At 42.7% G+C, this 21367-nt stretch overlaps 1 long non-coding RNA gene across 1 annotated transcript; it reads left to right on the top strand.

Annotated features, from left to right (window-relative positions):
- Positions 1-264: 264 nt before the first annotated feature.
- LOC148314886 (uncharacterized) lies at positions 265-7681 on the top strand. Its single transcript, XR_015841437.1, has 5 exons — positions 265-288; positions 662-831; positions 1632-1769; positions 1885-1975; positions 7575-7681. It is a non-coding gene; the product is annotated as an uncharacterized LOC148314886 (long non-coding RNA).
- Positions 7682-21367: the final 13686 nt, after the last annotated feature.

Genomic DNA, 21367 nt, shown 5'->3' with positions numbered 1-21367 from the left:
ATGCTAGATTGGCTCATTCAGAATCATGCCACAATGTGCTTTGTATGTTTTGTGTGTGGGTTTATCAAGCTCTAATTCAATGCAGTGTCCAAAACGAGCGCGCATAATTGTTGGATGAATGTTGGTTAATAGAGTCAGATAATAGTTAAAATTCCAACAGTTGAACAGATGTTGAAATGCTAGATTGGCTCATTCAGAATCATGCCACAATGTGCTTTGTATGTTTTGTGTGTAGGCTTATCAAGCTCTAATTCAATGCAGTGTTGAGCTGCATTTGAGAGGAACTACGTAAGTAACTAATGTGGAAAAATTGTGACTTCTTTGTGTACTTTTATTTTGAATATTCAAATTTTGTGGGTAAAGGTTAGAGAAAATAAGTTAAAAATGAGAGCTGTACAGGTATTTAAGTTTTTGGTTTGTAAAATACCCGAATGTGGGTTTCAGCAGGTGAGGCAATGATTGGACAGAGCAAAAGCTATGCTCCAAAATAGAAGTGATTACACCTTCACTAGACTAACCTGCAGCTAATTACATAATTATAAAATTAACACTTTAACCTGGCTTCCCCATCACAGATGTATTCTTTTAAATGCAAAGCTCTTTGTTCTAGCTTTTGTTGTTAAATGACATTCATGCCCAAGTGTCTATGCATCCATTGCAGGGATGTTTTCTCAAGTGACGAGTCTGAAGCCTGTGATGACGAAGTACCATCTACACCTCCCCATGGATTGTCACAGAGAAAAAGCTTCCTAACCAAGAGAGGCGCTGCAGAAGGTCCTTGAGTACGTCCAACATGTTGAGTCTGTGAGTCTACTGCAGGATCTAATGCAGGTATGAAAATGATGAAATTTTAATGTATTATCTTCAAAATTATAAATAATTATTTAATTTCTTGAAATATAAAATTAGGTACCCTAAACCCAAGTAGGAACCCCAGTCCCAGTACATTCCTGATTCTGGAGCTACAGAGATCAAACCATCCTACTGTATCACTAAATAGCCCCACCTCTAAAACCCTGATTCGGAAGGCCGAGTTGAAAGACTTCAGAGTTCAAGATGGTCAACTGCAACTATGATAAGCCGAATGTGTTCACCCCAAGTCGGAAACTGAGAAAAAGACTCAATTTTCACATGATTTCAGTCCCTTCTATATTTAAAAGAATGTATTGGGGCTCTAAAAATGTGAAATATTTTTACAAGTATTTCTTTTACTACTCATAGGCAGTTTCATAATAATAGTACAATTTGGCATCGTGTATTGTTTTTTGGTTCCATTCAAAATGCACAAGACGTATAGACATATTTTGTTTGTGGATCGCTGCAGCATCACACGAGCGCACAGAGACAAACGTGGCAGCAACTTAAAACAATTAAAATATCGAATCGAAATCGGGAACTGAAAATCAAAAATCGAATCGGGGCTTGAGTGAATCGTTACCTCCCTAATCATAATCATTTTGGTAGAATGTTGGGCTCTTGCCCTTTGAGTGTATATGGCGTTACCGAAGCTGTTCACTTAATCGACAATTCCTTTCCTGTGACGTTTATCATAACCAGTTTAACTGCCAAAATATTTTTAAGTGTGTGATGATTATCTGGATCGAGTGACACCCATGTTATAATGGTTGCAGGTATTGGTGGATTGGACGATAGTGTCAGAACAATGATGGCGTTCATCATGACAAATCCTCTGTCTCTGAAGTACAATCTCTTTGGACATCGTAGCAAGAACAAGCGCCGAGACCTGCCTTTTTCTGATGTTCTATACGGTAATATATTTTTTTTTTAAGGGATTGTGGTGTGAAGACATTTCAGCATGTCCCATAAGGTTTCACAATCATTAAATAGCTTTACTAAGTTGGCTTCTTGTCTTTTTTGTTTTAGGAGCACTGAAAAGGAATGGAGCCACAAAGGACATCAACGAGAAGGACACAGGCAACCCTGTCCAAGTGGTTCATGGGAGCTTGTGATCAAGGTGGGAATAGGGCAGTTCGAGCTCGGAGATCTCAAGGCAACTGTCAGGTTTAAAACGTCCTGACGCCATTTTTAGACTGAAGGTGGCATAAATCCAGACCAAACCAGTTAGAGTTTTGTTTTTGACCATTCGCGAATGGGAGAGGAAGTCAGGAGGTGAAGCAGGCGTCTTGCCAGTTCAATCTCGCGCACTCTCTCTCACTCTCTACCACCCGTTCGGTCTTTTATCAGCAACCTAAGCAGACAATGGAGGTCTGTCTGAAATTCTAGCAGGCAGGCAGGAAGCAATCAACCACAGTAGTCAGTCAGGAATTCGAAACTAAAGTGTGTGCGTGTGTTCCAGTTGTGCGCGTGTGTGCTAAAGCAATAATGTGAGTGTCTGTGTGTGTGCGCAATTATAACTGATACAAATAGTGTATAAAAACATGATTAGAAATACACAAACTATTTACATATCCTCATCCCATCTCACATTCACCCGTTTGTGGGTTTAAATCATGTCCTTACGGCTTTAAGACAGATCATCATAATGAAATCATACAACAGTGTGGTCATCCGTGGAGGGGCGAAAACCCTCAGTAGGGACAAAATTCCCCTCCTCCCTTCCGGCGTGGAACGAGATTCTCATGGTATGTTGGTCACTTGGGAATAAAACATAAAAAAACTTCAATATACCTAGTGAAAAATAACAAAACTGTCTCCACGCAGAGTTTGTCTCCACGCAGAGCTTGTCTCTGCGGCGACTTGATCGAGGCCCTTGCCTCGTTGTAGGAGGGGACAGCCGTCTTTACCTCCCGGATCTTCGTGTGTGGTGTATGTGTGTGCATGTGTGGGGGCAGGGGCAAAAGGGTCCATGTGTTATTTAGGTTTCAGTGTCCAGTTCGAGTTTGTCATTGTCCAGTTCGAATTCGTCATTCTCAACATCAATCAGGTTGTAATGGTACATTTGGGCAACAAACATGCAGTTAATAATCATCTTTGTCATAAGAATAATGCAACATGAACAGACTACACATAACAAAAATGAAAACCATAATTATCCCGATATATTGTCTTTCAAATTCTTCGTAGTGGTCATAACATCAATAATTGTTTCATTTTATTAAAAATGTAAATGCAGTAATGTTCTCCAATCAAGGCTAAAATTCTTTATGTACGTCATTAATTTCCAAACAATATCTAATCTTTTTGTTCTGTGGCTTCAACATTCGTATCTGTGGCTGGTTGTGCGGTTCCGATGTGCGTGTGGTCCGATATTGTGACTCAGGTGGGCTCCTGTTCGAGGGATTCGCGTTGCTCGGCCTTTAGCTGGAAACCGGAGAAGCTTGTACTGCAACTGGTGGATCCAGCTGCCACGCCCCGCGACCTTTGCTGCCGTCGGGGTCACTGCAATCATCTGGCGAGGGCCATCTCAGCATTCACTTGTCCCAACGAAGTCGTTTCAGCACCTTGAAGAAGAGTTGGTCTCCCACACGGACGTGATTTCTCTGTGGATCAGAACACACTGACCAGTAATTGCGTCTTTTTTTTTTTTTTCTTTTTGGTCAAAACATGTTTCCCATGTGGACTGGGACTGATGTGCCAGTCGCTGGTGGTTCTGATGAACCTGAGAGTCGATAGGGGATAGTGTCCTAACTTCGGCTGGCACTATCCTCATTGTTGTGATTGAAACACAGTCTGGTCATTGTCTCCTTTTTTTCCCTCATTGTCTTGATAAGTCTGCCCTTAACAGTCCCATTAGTGCGTTCCACAAGTCCTGCAGACTGTATGCACAATGACGCTTTGAGTCAATTTTGCAACAACTGTCCCACTTGTTACAACATCATTCACAAAATGCATAATTTTCACTTCAAATCACTTCTTGAAATTCCAAATGTCAGGATAATTTGTGTTAGGTTGAAGATGTATTTTATCCCATATTTTACTCTATTAGTATTGCAAAAGAATTGTTCCACAGCGTGACCCATGTTTGACCATATGGATGAGAAGACTTCACAGAGAAGCGGATGCCTGAAGACTGGATCAACGTCTGCAACATCAAAGGAGGTGTGCTGAGACACACCTCTGAAACAAAAGGACTGAGACTTTAGTACCAGAGCACTAAAAGGGCATATCTGCCTTTTCAATCAGTGGATGACTGCCATTGATGTCTGTCTTTCCTCTTGTGTCTGAGATGTTTACATGTTCCTGCTGGTGCTCCCCCCTTCATCCCTTAGTGCAAATACATTGTATTGTTAGGGACTTCCCTAATAAAATAGAGGGCTCGGCGGAGTGTGCTCCAGAACGAATTTGGAGATGTAACTGAGCACACCTCCGTTCGTTCTCCTCGCGAGTAAAAGATCAACTCTTGTCTTCCTTCCATTCATTTAGCCTATGTTCAGTGAATGCTTAGGTGATTGAACCTGACAATTTGATTACACAACACTTTTTCCAACTGTTTTAGCATCAACATATGTTGTCGGAAACAACTTAATCCATTTTGAAAACATATGAATTACAACCAAACAATATTGCATCTCAAACAAATAACACTGTCTAAAAAAAAGTTTTTTGTTGAAAAGTCTGTATGTGGGAACAATTTCATATCATACTACCCCTCTCTTGACACATAGTTATGCTCTTGTGTCACTCTTATTACTTTTCCAATCAATGAATTAGGCAGCCAGGATTTGCCATCTGCCAATTTGCTGATCCTGTCCTCAGCAATGTTTGCACCTTTGTTCTCCCAATGTGTGCGTTCAATTACTGGTACCTTTTTCCCTGGCGTGGGATCAAATTGTCAAGTTGATTTTCTGCGTGTGTGTGCGTGTGGGGGTGTGTTCATTTTCCCTTTTAGCTGCGCTGTGTCGATATAAAGGCGAGGCAGTTTCCAATTGTAATTGTGTCATTTTCTGTTAAGTGAATTTTGCGTTCACAAATAACTATTTTAGACGTGCTTTATGCACAACTTTTCTTTTCCTGTTGTGGTTTTTAAAGCCCAATGTCGACAGAACGCATGAACATTTATCTTGACTGTCAGTCCACATTGTAACCATACAACTCATACAAGATGGGAAACCCCAAATTTTAATTAGCTCACACCCGCCTACGCTCTTCCTGCTTATCCTAACAATCTCTTATCCGTTGGTATCACAATGTTAGTACTCCCATCGCATAAAAGTCAGTTTGATTTCAGGCTGCGACCTTGGTTCTCAAACACTTTTACTTCTTATCAGTCTGGAATGCGCACCTGGTCTGTGTTACAAGTCTGAGTTCCTCCAGTCGGGAGGAAGGTCAAGTCGCGGTTTGGTGATAATTTGGACGGCTCCACAGTCGTGTGGCGCCTCCTAGATGATGCGGGGAAAAAATGACGCTGGGCTGAAATGCACCGCAACTTATCAGTATAATGTGTCCCTGTGACAATTAGGCCGGCGTGCAATGTGAATGTGGTGGGAAAAGAATGTAATTTTTTGATTCCTTAAAGCAGCAGTGAAAGCTCTTAATCACACTCTAAGTGGTTCTCTGCCACGAAATCCAAATTGTTGTGACTAAATATGCAAATGAATTCATTTTGCCCTGGTTCCTGCAGTAACCCAGGCTAATGAAGTCATTTTTTGCAGTCACTGTTTTGCTCAAATGGCTTATAATAATTTGGTAGTGCGTTAAGATGCTTTGTCGATACAATCTTGTAGTGTATCTTCACAAGTTCCAACATACACAACCCATTCCATGGCCATGACGATACTGTTTTAAAGATTACCAAGGCTTGTTGGACCTTTCTCTGCCACATAAATTACAGCCCTGAGAGGCACTGGGCCTCAACTTTATCTATGAAGGGTCAGGGATTTAATGGGGGTCACCGAGGCGTCCCAAGGAAAGTTTTTACAGAAAAGTGGTCTGGCAATATCTTTTCTCTTTCTTATCACTGACAATGCGCCCCTTTAAAGTTTTGACGTTTGTTTGAATTCGCCCGTGCTTATTAATTCTATTGAAGTCCAATTTTGCCAGTGTATCACGGCCTAATGAGTAAAACGCATGTTGATGTAGAACTCCTTCTACACACACTTTTATGTTTGACTTTTTACGTCACGTGATCCTCCATTGCTACCACATCTCGTCCTGAAAAGTTAATGTTTTGTAACAAGACTTACTGCTTCCTCCTTTCTTTCTTTTCTTTTTCCTTCCTTCTGCCCAACACGTTCATGCTTTCTGTGCATAATTTAGAATTTTCTTTTCCATTTTACAAGTTGGCCAATTTAAATTAGGTTGTTTTATTTGAAAAGCCTGTAATTCTCTTTTTTTTCCCCTTTTCACCTAATCACAAATTTCTTATCACAAAAATGAACATGTTAATTCTATTTTATTTCCTATTTTTCCAATCTTGTGACTCATTTCACTTCAACCAGTTCTACCTTAAAGTGGACAAGTACACATCAATGTTTTTTGTAGTTTCTATTTTCTTCTCTGCTTTAATGAAAATTATAGCCCTTCTAGCCAAATTTTTCCTGTGTCATTTCTATCTCTGCATTTCATTCCATTTCTGGCCTACCTTAATACTAAAACAAAAATGCTCTTTCAAAAATTAAAACTATCTAAAACTAGTGATGGCAAAATGAAGCCCCATAAAGCAGCCAAGCCCTGCAGGGAAATACTTCACACACGAATGGGCTTCGAGATGCTTCATTTTTCTTGACTACGCCATCCCATGGACAGAAAAATGTATAACATGCTTGGTGCATGCAATAAAATGGTGAGCTGTAAATCATGCTCTGCCCACCAAACAATATGTATTTGAAGAGTGATTTTAATTGTTCTGTTTTACTTTGTCTTCTAACTTCTCCAATATTCAGACAGCTCCGCCGAGACCAACGTTTCACCCCCACACTGATATAAAATGGACCCAACCGTTTGGGTCTCTTTCCAAATTTGGTACCAAAGCCTCCCCCACAGTGCGGCAGCTATCTTGAATTGGCCCGTTCCCAGAAAGTTTTACTTCATTCAGTGTCATTCAGTATTATTCAAAATCTTTCAGTGTCATTCCAAATCATTCAATGTCATTCACAATCTTTCCACATCCTTCCACCTTCCATCGTTCAGTGTCATTCCACATTCTCTTTCATATATAACATAACATAACAATAACATAATCCTGGGTCAGCAGACACCTAATTAATGTGTTAATACATGATACATTTTTCTATAAGCAACCCTTATGATTGTAACGTATTTTTAATTCTTTCTAGGCGGGAACTGTCCGAACAAAAAATTCATGCAATTTGTAATTAGACACTTTGTCATACAAAAAGTCACTCAGGGCAAGAGAAAAAAAATTGTCACTTGCCCAAGTTGGGCAAGTAATTTGGCCACTCGGGCAAGGCAAATTTTAGTGGCACTTGCCCTATGGGCAAGCAGTTTTTAAAGTTAACTTCGAACCCTGTGATGGTGTCTTGTGACCTGTCTTTATCAGCTGATGTTCCATGAAGGCGTGCCTTACCTGTCACAAGAATGAAGGCAAGTCACGCCCCCCGCTGTCCATTCACTCCGCCAAGACGCTGCTCCAGGTGGTAGAGAGGATGAAGGCTCCCTTGTCTCTGTTCATGGTTTTTATGCCTCGCTTGCAGATCTCAATGGCCTCTCTGATCCAGCGCTGTAGTTTGTTCTCTTCTGTGCGGATGACCCTGCCCTTCTCCCGGTCCATGATGTGGTTTTCCCTTTTGCAGTGGTCAGTGATTGCTGATTTGTAATGTTCATGTTGTGCTTGTTCTTTTACTGCTCTGATTTTTTAATTTTTTTGACAGGTAAGTCACACCCTCATGGAACATCAGCTGATAAAGACTGGTCTCAAGACACCATCATGCGACACTCTGAAGAAGGCGAAAGACTCGCTGAAACATGTCAGGTAAAAAATTAACCTAAAACATAAATGTCTGCTTTTAATGAATCAGTCAAATATCAATAATAAGAAGACAAAATGAACCTAATACAAATAAATGAATGCTTAATAACTCCCCTGCACATGCTCCTAAAAATCCAAACCTTCACCTGTAAATAAAACGTCCCGACCTGAAGACATCTTAATGTTATTATTTTGTTTTACACACAGCGCCGCCAAGTGGAATCAAAAATTTGTTTTTATTTAAATTTTCACGTACTGCACGGTGCCCTTCTGACGAATCCGACTGAAAATTAGTCAGAAAAGACTCAAGACAATGATCTTACTCTCTGCCGAATTTTGTGACGTTTTGGCAAAAGGCGTGGCTATTACGGTGCTGAAAAGTCCGATTGTACTTTGTGACAACAAAAGCTCCGGCAACATGACTCAGATGATCCTATCTTCTCGAAGTTGTACACATTTGAGGATACTTCAGCTCTGAAGACTTCTACCAACTTATTTTTCATCGTAGTAGTAGCGCCACCAACTGGTAAAAGCTAATACAAGTTATTTTCTTGGATGTTTTTCTCCGTGCAACTCAACAAGGTCGCCCTCATATATGCTCGGATTACTGTTTCGGCCATGAGGATGTCACAATACGAAATTCGTCCTTTTTCGTGAAAGGTTGTGGGAGTGGCATTGCACTGTTCGGCAATAAAACAACGCTGATTATGAGGTTGTAAATATGAACGACAACTCGTGAAACTTTACACACACATCAGGCCGAGCAAATTTATCAATATTTTATACGTTAGTTGTGCAGCTTTTTTGAAATGGCTCGCCATGGCCCTCGAGAAATGTTCAAAAAAGCAACCCTGGTTGAGTGTTTCACCTCGCCTTTTGTAAATTTTATGGAGTACAGTGAACCCTCGGTTATCGCGGTTAATGGGGACCGAGACCACCCGCGAAAACTGAAAATCCGCGAAGTAGCGGCACACCTTCAAAAATGCTTAAAAAAAATACAATATATATAATAAATATATAAATATATATATATATATATATATATATATATATATATATATATATATACGGGGAGAGAGAGAGTGAAATTCATGTTATAACAAAAAAAACAAATTATTATTAAAACATATTATTTTTTAATTCCCCAGCCATTCTTTTTGTATTTATTTAATTACTCCGACTTTTACCTGCTGGTACGCCGTCCGGTGTACCCTGTGAAATGAAAGGTGGCATTCTTTATTTATTTATTCATTTATTCATTCATAACTGACAGCCTCGCGCTCCGCTCGTGCCCGGGCGGAAGAGGTGCTCCAATTCGGCTTAACTGTGACACACGCCCGCCCTCCTCCCCCGGAACTTCCATTCGGTTAAACTTAGGGGCCGCTTGGCACCGCCCGTGCCCGGGGAAGGTGCTCCTCTTCGGCTTACTGTGACGCGAGCATGCCCTCCTCCTCCGGAGCTTCCATTCAGTTAAACTTAGGGGCCGCTTGAAACCGCCCGTGCCCGGGGAAGGTGCTCCTCTTCGGCTTACTGTGACGCGAGCATCCCCTCCTCCTCCGGAGCTTCCATTCGGTTAAACTTAGGGGCCGCTTGGAACCGCCCGTGCCCGTGGAAGGTGCTCCTCTTCGGCTTACTGTGACGCGAGCATGCCCTCCTCCTCCGGAGCTTCCATTCGGTTAAACTTAGGGGCCGCTTGGCACCGCCCGTGCCCGGGGAAGGTGTTCCTCTACGGCTTAACTGTCACGCACGCCGGCCGGAGCTCTGGTACGGTCCAAACCGCGCGAAACGTCGCCACCGATCGTGTCCGGGGGAACGTGCTCTTCTTCGTCCACTCTCCTCTTCGCCCACGCTCTTCTTCGGCGCACGCCGGCCGTCTAACCGCTCCAGCGCCCCGTCGTGCCGCTCGGCGAAACTACAATGCCCCCGAATATTTTTTAGACCCGCGAAGCACTGAACCCGCGAAAGGTGAACCGCGAAGTAGCGAGGGTTCACTGTATGTATAAGACCAAGACCTACAAAAAAGTCTCTTGGAGCAATGAGCTAGGTTTTACAGGAAGTCGGCCATTTTTAATTTCCTTAAAAGGGGGCGGGTCACCACAATGGACTTTGTGTAGAAATTATTATTGGGGCCCGAGCAGCGACGGCGGCGAGGTCCCTATTGTTTTTGTAGAAATTATTATTAGGGCCCGAGCAGCGACCGCTACGAGGTCCCCATTGTTTTTGTGGAAATTATTATTATTTTTATTATTATTATTAGGGCCCGAGCAGTGACCGCTGCGAGGTCCCTATTGTTTTTCTAGAAATTGTTATTAGGGCCCGAGCTGCGACGGCTGCGAGGTCCCTATTGTTTTTGTAGAAAATATTATTACTTTTATTATTAATAATATTATTATTATTATTATTAGGGCCTGAGCAGCGACCGCTGCGAAGTCCCTATTGTTTTTGTAGAAATTATTATTATTATTATTTTTCCGATTGTTCGATCGCATTTTTGACCCCCGAAACATGCACAAAAACTCACCAAACTTGGCAGTCTCATCGGGCATGGCGAAAAATTTGATATTTTAACGTCTAATATGAACAGGAAGTGAGTTATGAATTTTTGAAAGTCCGACTTTTGCCCTTTTTTGCATGTTTACAGGGGTCATTCTTTTGCACCCTGATCCTAAAGGCTTCATCTGATTGCCTTAAAGTTCTGTCTGGAGCATCTTAAGACCTGGGACAAACACTGGGGCTAAAATTTTTTGTTTCCGAAATACTATATGACGGGGGCGGGGCTTCAAAGTTTTCACTTAAGATTTCCTTCGCCGCAATGGACAAAATGCTTAATAACTCTCCTGCACGTGCTGCTAAAAATCCAAAACTTCACATGTACATAAAGAGTCGGTACCTGAAGACATCTATATGTTTATATTCAGTTATACACCTTGCGCCAATCAATATAAATTTTTACATTTTGACGTACTGCACGGTGCCCTTTTAACGAATCCGATTGAAAATTGGCTAGAAAAGACTCAAGACATTGATCTTACTCTATCCCTATTTTTATGACTTTCCTTCAAAGGGCGTGGCTATTACGGTGCCGCAGAGTCTGATTATTCTCCGTGGCAACAAAAGTTCCTGCAAAATGATTCAGATGATCCATCTTCTGGAAATCTTTCACATTTGAGGATATTCAGGCCCTGAAGACGGCTGCCAACTTATTTTTGATCGCAGTGGTAGCGCCACCAACTGGTTAAAACAAATACAAATTATTTTCGTTGATGTTTTTCTCCGGGCAGGTTAACAAAATCTACCTTATATTTGCTCGGATGAGTGTTTAGGCCTTGAGCATGTCACAATACGAAAGTCTTTCGCCTTCTTCAGAGTGTCACATGATGGTGTCTTGTGACCCGTCTTTATCAGTTGATGTTCCATGAGGGCGTGACTTACCTGTCACAAGAATGAAGGCAAGTCACGCCCCCCGCTGTCCGTTCACTCCGCCAAGATGCTGGTCCAGGTGGTAGAGAGGATGAAGGCTCCCTTGTCTCTGTTCATGGTTTTTATGCCTCGCTTGCAGATCTCAATGGCCTCTCTGATCCAGCGCTGTTGTTTGTTCTCTTCTGTGCGGATGACCCTGCCCTTCTCCCGGTCCATGATGTGGTTTTCCCTTTTGCAGTGGTCAGTGATTGCTGATTTGTAATGTTCATGTTGTGCTTGTTCTTTTACTGCTCTGATTTTTTCATTTTTTTGACAGGTAAGTCACACCCTCATGGAACATCAGCTCAAGACACCATCATGCGACACTCTGAAGAAGGCGAAAGACTCGCCGAAACATGTCAGGTAAAAAATTAACCTAAAACATAATTGTCTGCTTTTAATGAATCAGTCAAATATCAATAATAAGAAGACAAAATGAACCTAATACAAATAAATGAATGCTTAATAACTCCCCTGCACATGCTCCTAAAAATCCAAACCTTCACCTGTAAATAAAACGTCCCGACCTGAAGACATCTTAATGTTATTATTTTGTTATACACACAGTGCCGCCAAGTGGAATCAAAAATGTGTTTTTATTTTAATTTTCACGTACTGCACGGTGCCCTTTTGACGAATCCGACTGAAAATTAGTCAGAAAAGACTCAAGACAATGATCTTACTCTCTGCCGAATTTTGTGACGTTTTGGCAAAAGGCGTGGCTATTAAGGTGCTGAAAAGTCCGATTGTACTCTGTGGCAACAAAAGCTCCGGCAACATGACTCAGATGATCCTATCTTCTCGAAGTTGTACACATTTGAGGATACTTCAGCCCTGAAGACATCTACCAACTTATTTTACATCGTAGTAGTAGCGCCACCAACTGGTAAAAGCTAATACAAGTTATTTTCTTGGATGTTTTTCTCCGTGCAACTCAACAAGGTCGCCCTCATATATGCTCGGATGACTGTTTCGGCCATGAGGATGTCACAATACGAAATTCGTCCTTTTTCGTGAAAAGTTGTGGGAGTGGCATTGCACTGTTCGGCAATAAAACAAAGCTGATTATGAGGTTCTAAATATGAACGACAACTCGTAAAACTTTACACACACATCAGGCCGAGCAAATTTATCAATATTTTATACGTTAGTTGTGCAGCTTTTTTTAAATGGCTCGCCATGGCCCTCGAGAAATGTTAAAAAAAAGCAGCTCTGGTTGAGTGTTTCACCTCGCTTTTTGTAAATTTTATGGAGTACAGTGAACCCTCGGTTATCGCGGTTAATGGGGACCGAGACCACCCGCGAAAACTGAAAATCCGCGAAGTAGCGGCGCACCTTCAAAAATGCTTAAAAAAAATATACAATATATATAATAAATATATATATATATATATATATATATATATATATATATATATATATATATATATATATATATATATATATATATATATATATATATATATATATATATATATATATACGGGGAGAGAGAGAGTGAAATTCATGTTATAACAAAAAAAACAAATTATTATTAAAACGTATTATTTTTTTATTCCCCAGCCATTCTTTTTGTATTTATTTAATTACTCCGACTTTTACCTGCTGGTACGCCGTCCGGTGTGCCCTGTGAAATGAAAGGTAGCATTCTTTATTTATTTATTCATTTATTCATTCATAACTGACAGCCTCGCGCTCCGCTCGTGCCCGGGCAGAAGAGGTGCTCCAATTCGGCTTAACTGTGACACACGCCCGCCCTCCTCCCCCGGAGCTTCCATTCGGTTAAACTTAGGGGCCGCTTGGCACCGCCGTGCCCGGGGAAGGTGCTCCTCTTCGGCTTACTGTGACGCGAGCATGCCCTCCTCCTCCGGAGCTTCCATTCGGTTAAACTTAGGGGCCGCTTGGAACCGCCCGTGCCCGGGGAAGGTGCTCCTCTTCGGCTTACTGTGACGCGAGCATGCCCTCCTCCTCCGGAGCTTCCATTCGGTTAAACTTAGGGGCCGCTTGGAACCGCCCGTGCCCGAGGAAGGTGCTCCTCTTCGGCTTACTGTGACGCGAACATGCCCTCCTCCTCCGGAGCTTCCATTCGGTTAAACTTCGGGGCCGCTTGGCACCGCCCGTGCCCGGGGAAGGTGCTCCTCTACGGCTTAACTGCCACACACGCCGGCCGGAGCTCTGGTACGGTCCGAACCGCGCGAAACGTCGCCACCGATCGTGTCCGGGGGAACGTGCTCTTCTTCGTCCACTCTCCTCTTCGCCCACGTTCTTCTTCGGCGCACGCCGGCCGTCTAACCGCTCCAGCGCCCCGTCGTGCCGCTTGGCGAAACTACAATGCCCCCGAATATTTTTTAGACCCGCGAAGCACTGAACCCGCGAAGCGCACGCCGGCCGTCTAACCGCTCCAGCGCCCCGTCGTGCCGCTCGGCGAAACTACAATGCCCCCGAATATTTTTTAGACCCGCGAAGCACTGAACCCGCGAAAGGTGAACCGCGAAGTAGCGAGGGTTCACTGTATGTATAAGACCAAGACCTACAAAAAAGTCTCTTGGAGCAATGAGCTAGGTTTTACAGGAAGTCGGCCATTTTTAATTTCCTTAAAAGGGGGCGGGTCACCACAATGGACTTTGTGTAGAAATTATTATTGGGGCCCGAGCAGCGACGGCGGCGAGGTCCCTATTGTTTTTGTAGAAATTATTATTAGGGCCCGAGCAGCGACCGCTACGAGGTCCCCATTGTTTTTGTGGAAATTATTATTATTTTTATTATTATTATTAGGGCCCGAGCAGTGACCGCTGCGAGGTCCCTATTGTTTTTCTAGAAATTGTTATTAGGGCCCGAGCTGCGACGGCTGCGAGGTCCCTATTGTTTTTGTAGAAAATATTATTACTTTTATTATTAATAATATTATTATTATTATTATTAGGGCCTGAGCAGCGACCGCTGCGAAGTCCCTATTGTTTTTGTAGAAATTATTATTATTATTATTTTTCCGATTGTTCGATCGCATTTTTGACCCCCGAAACATGCACAAAAACTCACCAAACTTGGCAGTCTCATCGGGCATGGCGAAAAATTTGATATTTTAACGTCTAATATGAACAGGAAGTGAGTTATGAATTTTTGAAAGTCCGACTTTTGCCCTTTTTTGCATGTTTACAGGGGTCATTCTTTTGCACCCTGATCCTAAAGGCTTCATCTGATTGCCTTAAAGTTCTGTCTGGAGCATCTTAAGACCTGGGACAAACACTGGGGCTAAAATTTTTTGTTTCCGAAATACTATATGACGGGGGCGGGGCTTCAAAGTTTTCACTTAAGATTTCCTTCGCCGCAATGGACAAAATGCTTAATAACTCTCCTGCACGTGCTGCTAAAAATCCAAAACTTCACATGTACATAAAGAGTCGGTACCTGAAGACATCTATATGTTTATATTCAGTTATACACCTTGCGCCAATCAATATAAATTTTTACATTTTGACGTACTGCACGGTGCCCTTTTAACGAATCCGATTGAAAATTGGCTAGAAAAGACTCAAGACATTGATCTTACTCTATCCCTATTTTTATGACTTTCCTTCAAAGGGCGTGGCTATTACGGTGCCGCAGAGTCTGATTATTCTCCGTGGCAACAAAAGTTCCTGCAAAATGATTCAGATGATCCATCTTCTGGAAATCTTTCACATTTGAGGATATTCAGGCCCTGAAGACGGCTGCCAACTTATTTTTGATCGCAGTGGTAGCGCCACCAACTGGTTAAAACAAATACAAATTATTTTCGTTGATGTTTTTCTCCGGGCAGGTTAACAAAATCTACCTTATATTTGCTCGGATGAGTGTTTAGGCCTTGAGCATGTCACAATACGAAAGTCTTTCGCCTTCTTCAGAGTGTCACATGATGGTGTCTTGTGACCCGTCTTTATCAGTTGATGTTCCATGAGGGCGTGACTTACCTGTCACAAGAATGAAGGCAAGTCACGCCCCCCGCTGTCCGTTCACTCCGCCAAGATGCTGGTCCAGGTGGTAGAGAGGATGAAGGCTCCCTTGTCTCTGTTCATGGTTTTTATGCCTCGCTTGCAGATCTCAATGGCCTCTCTGATCCAGCGCTGTTGTTTGTTCTCTTCTGTGCGGATGACCCTGCCCTTCTCCCGGTCCATGATGTGGTTTTCCCTTTTGCAGTGGTCAGTGATTGCTGATTTGTAATGTTCATGTTGTGCTTGTTCTTTTACTGCTCTGATTTTTTCATTTTTTTGACAGGTAAGTCACACCCTCATGGAACATCAGCTCAAGACACCATCATGCGACACTCTGAAGAAGGCGAAAGACTCGCCGAAACATGTCAGGTAAAAAATTAACCTAAAACATAATTGTCTGCTTTTAATGAATCAGTCAAATATCAATAATAAGAAGACAAAATGAACCTAATACAAATAAATGAATGCTTAATAACTCCCCTGCACATGCTCCTAAAAATCCAAACCTTCACCTGTAAATAAAACGTCCCGACCTGAAGACATCTTAATGTTATTATTTTGTTATACACACAGTGCCGCCAAGTGGAATCAAAAATGTGTTTTTATTTTAATTTTCACGTACTGCACGGTGCCCTTTTGACGAATCCGACTGAAAATTAGTCAGAAAAGACTCAAGACAATGATCTTACTCTCTGCCGAATTTTGTGACGTTTTGGCAAAAGGCGTGGCTATTAAGGTGCTGAAAAGTCCGATTGTACTCTGTGGCAACAAAAGCTCCGGCAACATGACTCAGATGATCCTATCTTCTCGAAGTTGTACACATTTGAGGATACTTCAGCCCTGAAGACATCTACCAACTTATTTTACATCGTAGTAGTAGCGCCACCAACTGGTAAAAGCTAATACAAGTTATTTTCTTGGATGTTTTTCTCCGTGCAACTCAACAAGGTCGCCCTCATATATGCTCGGATGACTGTTTCGGCCATGAGGATGTCACAATACGAAATTCGTCCTTTTTCGTGAAAAGTTGTGGGAGTGGCATTGCACTGTTCGGCAATAAAACAAAGCTGATTATGAGGTTCTAAATATGAACGACAACTCGTAAAACTTTACACACACATCAGGCCGAGCAAATTTATCAATATTTTATACGTTAGTTGTGCAGCTTTTTTTAAATGGCTCGCCATGGCCCTCGAGAAATGTTAAAAAAAAGCAGCTCTGGTTGAGTGTTTCACCTCGCTTTTTGTAAATTTTATGGAGTACAGTGAACCCTCGGTTATCGCGGTTAATGGGGACCGAGACCACCCGCGAAAACTGAAAATCCGCGAAGTAGCGGCGCACCTTCAAAAATGCTTAAAAAAAATATACAATATATATAATAAATATATATATATATATATATATATATATATATATATATATATATATATATATATATATATATATATATATATATATATATATATATATATATATATATATATATATACGGGGAGAGAGAGAGTGAAATTCATGTTATAACAAAAAAAACAAATTATTATTAAAACGTATTATTTTTTTATTCCCCAGCCATTCTTTTTGTATTTATTTAATTACTCCGACTTTTACCTGCTGGTACGCCGTCCGGTGTGCCCTGTGAAATGAAAGGTAGCATTCTTTATTTATTTATTCATTTATTCATTCATAACTGACAGCCTCGCGCTCCGCTCGTGCCCGGGCAGAAGAGGTGCTCCAATTCGGCTTAACTGTGACACACGCCCGCCCTCCTCCCCCGGAGCTTCCATTCGGTTAAACTTAGGGGCCGCTTGGCACCGCCGTGCCCGGGGAAGGTGCTCCTCTTCGGCTTACTGTGACGCGAGCATGCCCTCCTCCTCCGGAGCTTCCATTCGGTTAAACTTAGGGGCCGCTTGGAACCGCCCGTGCCCGGGGAAGGTGCTCCTCTTCGGCTTACTGTGACGCGAGCATGCCCTCCTCCTCCGGAGCTTCCATTCGGTTAAACTTAGGGGCCGCTTGGAACCGCCCGTGCCCGTGGAAGGTGCTCCTCTTCGGCTTACTGTGACGCGAGCATGCCCTCCTCCTCCGGAGCTTCCATTCGGTTAAACTTAGGGGCCGCTTGGCACCGCCCGTGCCCGGGGAAGGTGTTCCTCTACGGCTTAACTGTCACGCACGCCGGCCGGAGCTCTGGTACGGTCCAAACCGCGCGAAACGTCGCCACCGATCGTGTCCGGGGGAACGTGCTCTTCTTCGTCCACTCTCCTCTTCGCCCACGCTCTTCTTCGGCGCACGCCGGCCGTCTAACCGCTCCAGCGCCCCGTCGTGCCGCTCGGCGAAACTACAATGCCCCCGAATATTTTTTAGACCCGCGAAGCACTGAACCCGCGAAAGGTGAACCGCGAAGTAGCGAGGGTTCACTGTATGTATAAGACCAAGACCTACAAAAAAGTCTCTTGGAGCAATGAGCTAGGTTTTACAGGAAGTCGGCCATTTTTAATTTCCTTAAAAGGGGGCGGGTCACCACAATGGACTTTGTGTAGAAATTATTATTGGGGCCCGAGCAGCGACGGCGGCGAGGTCCCTATTGTTTTTGTAGAAATTATTATTAGGGCCCGAGCAGCGACCGCTACGAGGTCCCCATTGTTTTTGTGGAAATTATTATTATTTTTATTATTATTATTAGGGCCCGAGCAGTGACCGCTGCGAGGTCCCTATTGTTTTTCTAGAAATTGTTATTAGGGCCCGAGCTGCGACGGCTGCGAGGTCCCTATTGTTTTTGTAGAAAATATTATTACTTTTATTATTAATAATATTATTATTATTATTATTAGGGCCTGAGCAGCGACCGCTGCGAAGTCCCTATTGTTTTTGTAGAAATTATTATTATTATTATTTTTCCGATTGTTCGATCGCATTTTTGACCCCCGAAACATGCACAAAAACTCACCAAACTTGGCAGTCTCATCGGGCATGGCGAAAAATTTGATATTTTAACGTCTAATATGAACAGGAAGTGAGTTATGAATTTTTGAAAGTCCGACTTTTGCCCTTTTTTGCATGTTTACAGGGGTCATTCTTTTGCACCCTGATCCTAAAGGCTTCATCTGATTGCCTTAAAGTTCTGTCTGGAGCATCTTAAGACCTGGGACAAACACTGGGGCTAAAATTTTTTGTTTCCGAAATACTATATGACGGGGGCGGGGCTTCAAAGTTTTCACTTAAGATTTCCTTCGCCGCAATGGACAAAATGCTTAATAACTCTCCTGCACGTGCTGCTAAAAATCCAAAACTTCACATGTACATAAAGAGTCGGTACCTGAAGACATCTATATGTTTATATTCAGTTATACACCTTGCGCCAATCAATATAAATTTTTACATTTTGACGTACTGCACGGTGCCCTTTTAACGAATCCGATTGAAAATTGGCTAGAAAAGACTCAAGACATTGATCTTACTCTATCCCTATTTTTATGACTTTCCTTCAAAGGGCGTGGCTATTACGGTGCCGCAGAGTCTGATTATTCTCCGTGGCAACAAAAGTTCCTGCAAAATGATTCAGATGATCCATCTTCTGGAAATCTTTCACATTTGAGGATATTCAGGCCCTGAAGACGGCTGCCAACTTATTTTTGATCGCAGTGGTAGCGCCACCAACTGGTTAAAACAAATACAAATTATTTTCGTTGATGTTTTTCTCCGGGCAGGTTAACAAAATCTACCTTATATTTGCTCGGATGAGTGTTTAGGCCTTGAGCATGTCACAATACGAAAGTCTTTCGCCTTCTTCAGAGTGTCACATGATGGTGTCTTGTGACCCGTCTTTATCAGTTGATGTTCCATGAGGGCGTGACTTACCTGTCACAAGAATGAAGGCAAGTCACGCCCCCCGCTGTCCGTTCACTCCGCCAAGATGCTGGTCCAGGTGGTAGAGAGGATGAAGGCTCCCTTGTCTCTGTTCATGGTTTTTATGCCTCGCTTGCAGATCTCAATGGCCTCTCTGATCCAGCGCTGTTGTTTGTTCTCTTCTGTGCGGATGACCCTGCCCTTCTCCCGGTCCATGATGTGGTTTTCCCTTTTGCAGTGGTCAGTGATTGCTGATTTGTAATGTTCATGTTGTGCTTGTTCTTTTACTGCTCTGATTTTTTCATTTTTTTGACAGGTAAGTCACACCCTCATGGAACATCAGCTCAAGACACCATCATGCGACACTCTGAAGAAGGCGAAAGACTCGCCGAAACATGTCAGGTAAAAAATTAACCTAAAACATAATTGTCTGCTTTTAATGAATCAGTCAAATATCAATAATAAGAAGACAAAATGAACCTAATACAAATAAATGAATGCTTAATAACTCCCCTGCACATGCTCCTAAAAATCCAAACCTTCACCTGTAAATAAAACGTCCCGACCTGAAGACATCTTAATGTTATTATTTTGTTATACACACAGTGCCGCCAAGTGGAATCAAAAATGTGTTTTTATTTTAATTTTCACGTACTGCACGGTGCCCTTTTGACGAATCCGACTGAAAATTAGTCAGAAAAGACTCAAGACAATGATCTTACTCTCTGCCGAATTTTGTGACGTTTTGGCAAAAGGCGTGGCTATTAAGGTGCTGAAAAGTCCGATTGTACTCTGTGGCAACAAAAGCTCCGGCAACATGACTCAGATGATCCTATCTTCTCGAAGTTGTACACATTTGAGGATACTTCAGCCCTGAAGACATCTACCAACTTATTTTACATCGTAGTAGTAGCGCCACCAACTGGTAAAAGCTAATACAAGTTATTTTCTTGGATGTTTTTCTCCGTGCAACTCAACAAGGTCGCCCTCATATATGCTCGGATGACTGTTTCGGCCATGAGGATGTCACAATACGAAATTCGTCCTTTTTCGTGAAAAGTTGTGGGAGTGGCATTGCACTGTTCGGCAATAAAACAAAGCTGATTATGAGGTTCTAAATATGAACGACAACTCGTAAAACTTTACACACACATCAGGCCGAGCAAATTTATCAATATTTTATACGTTAGTTGTGCAGCTTTTTTTAAATGGCTCGCCATGGCCCTCGAGAAATGTAAAAAAAAAGCAGCTCTGGTTGAGTGTTTCACCTCGCTTTTTGTAAATTTTATGGAGTACAGTGAACCCTCGGTTATCGCGGTTAATGGGGACCGAGACCACCCGCGAAAACTGAAAATCCGCGAAGTAGCGGCGCACCTTCAAAAATGCTTAAAAAAAATATACAATATATATAATAAATATATATATATATATATATATATATATATATATATATATATATATATATATATATATATATATATATATATATATATATATATATATATATATATATACGGGGAGAGAGAGAGTGAAATTCATGTTATAACAAAAAAAACAAATTATTATTAAAACGTATTATTTTTTTATTCCCCAGCCATTCTTTTTGTATTTATTTAATTACTCCGACTTTTACCTGCTGGTACGCCGTCCGGTGTGCCCTGTGAAATGAAAGGTAGCATTCTTTATTTATTTATTCATTTATTCATTCATAACTGACAGCCTCGCGCTCCGCTCGTGCCCGGGCAGAAGAGGTGCTCCAATTCGGCTTAACTGTGACACACGCCCGCCCTCCTCCCCCGGAGCTTCCATTCGGTTAAACTTAGGGGCCGCTTGGCACCGCCGTGCCCGGGGAAGGTGCTCCTCTTCGGCTTACTGTGACGCGAGCATGCCCTCCTCCTCCGGAGCTTCCATTCGGTTAAACTTAGGGGCCGCTTGGAACCGCCCGTGCCCGGGGAAGGTGCTCCTCTTCGGCTTACTGTGACGCGAGCATGCCCTCCTCCTCCGGAGCTTCCATTCGGTTAAACTTAGGGGCCGCTTGGAACCGCCCGTGCCCGAGGAAGGTGCTCCTCTTCGGCTTACTGTGACGCGAACATGCCCTCCTCCTCCGGAGCTTCCATTCGGTTAAACTTCGGGGCCGCTTGGCACCGCCCGTGCCCGGGGAAGGTGCTCCTCTACGGCTTAACTGCCACACACGCCGGCCGGAGCTCTGGTACGGTCCGAACCGCGCGAAACGTCGCCACCGATCGTG

This window comes from Idiotropiscis lumnitzeri, unplaced genomic scaffold, assembly GCF_059441095.1.
Source record: "Idiotropiscis lumnitzeri isolate Australia: NSW breed Sydney's pygmy pipehorse unplaced genomic scaffold, RoL_Ilum_1.0 HiC_scaffold_190, whole genome shotgun sequence".
In the NCBI taxonomy this organism is placed as follows: Eukaryota; Metazoa; Chordata; class Actinopteri; order Syngnathiformes; family Syngnathidae; genus Idiotropiscis; species Idiotropiscis lumnitzeri.
The sequence above is the reverse complement of the archived record's forward strand: the minus strand, read 5'-3'. Positions and strand labels throughout refer to the sequence as shown.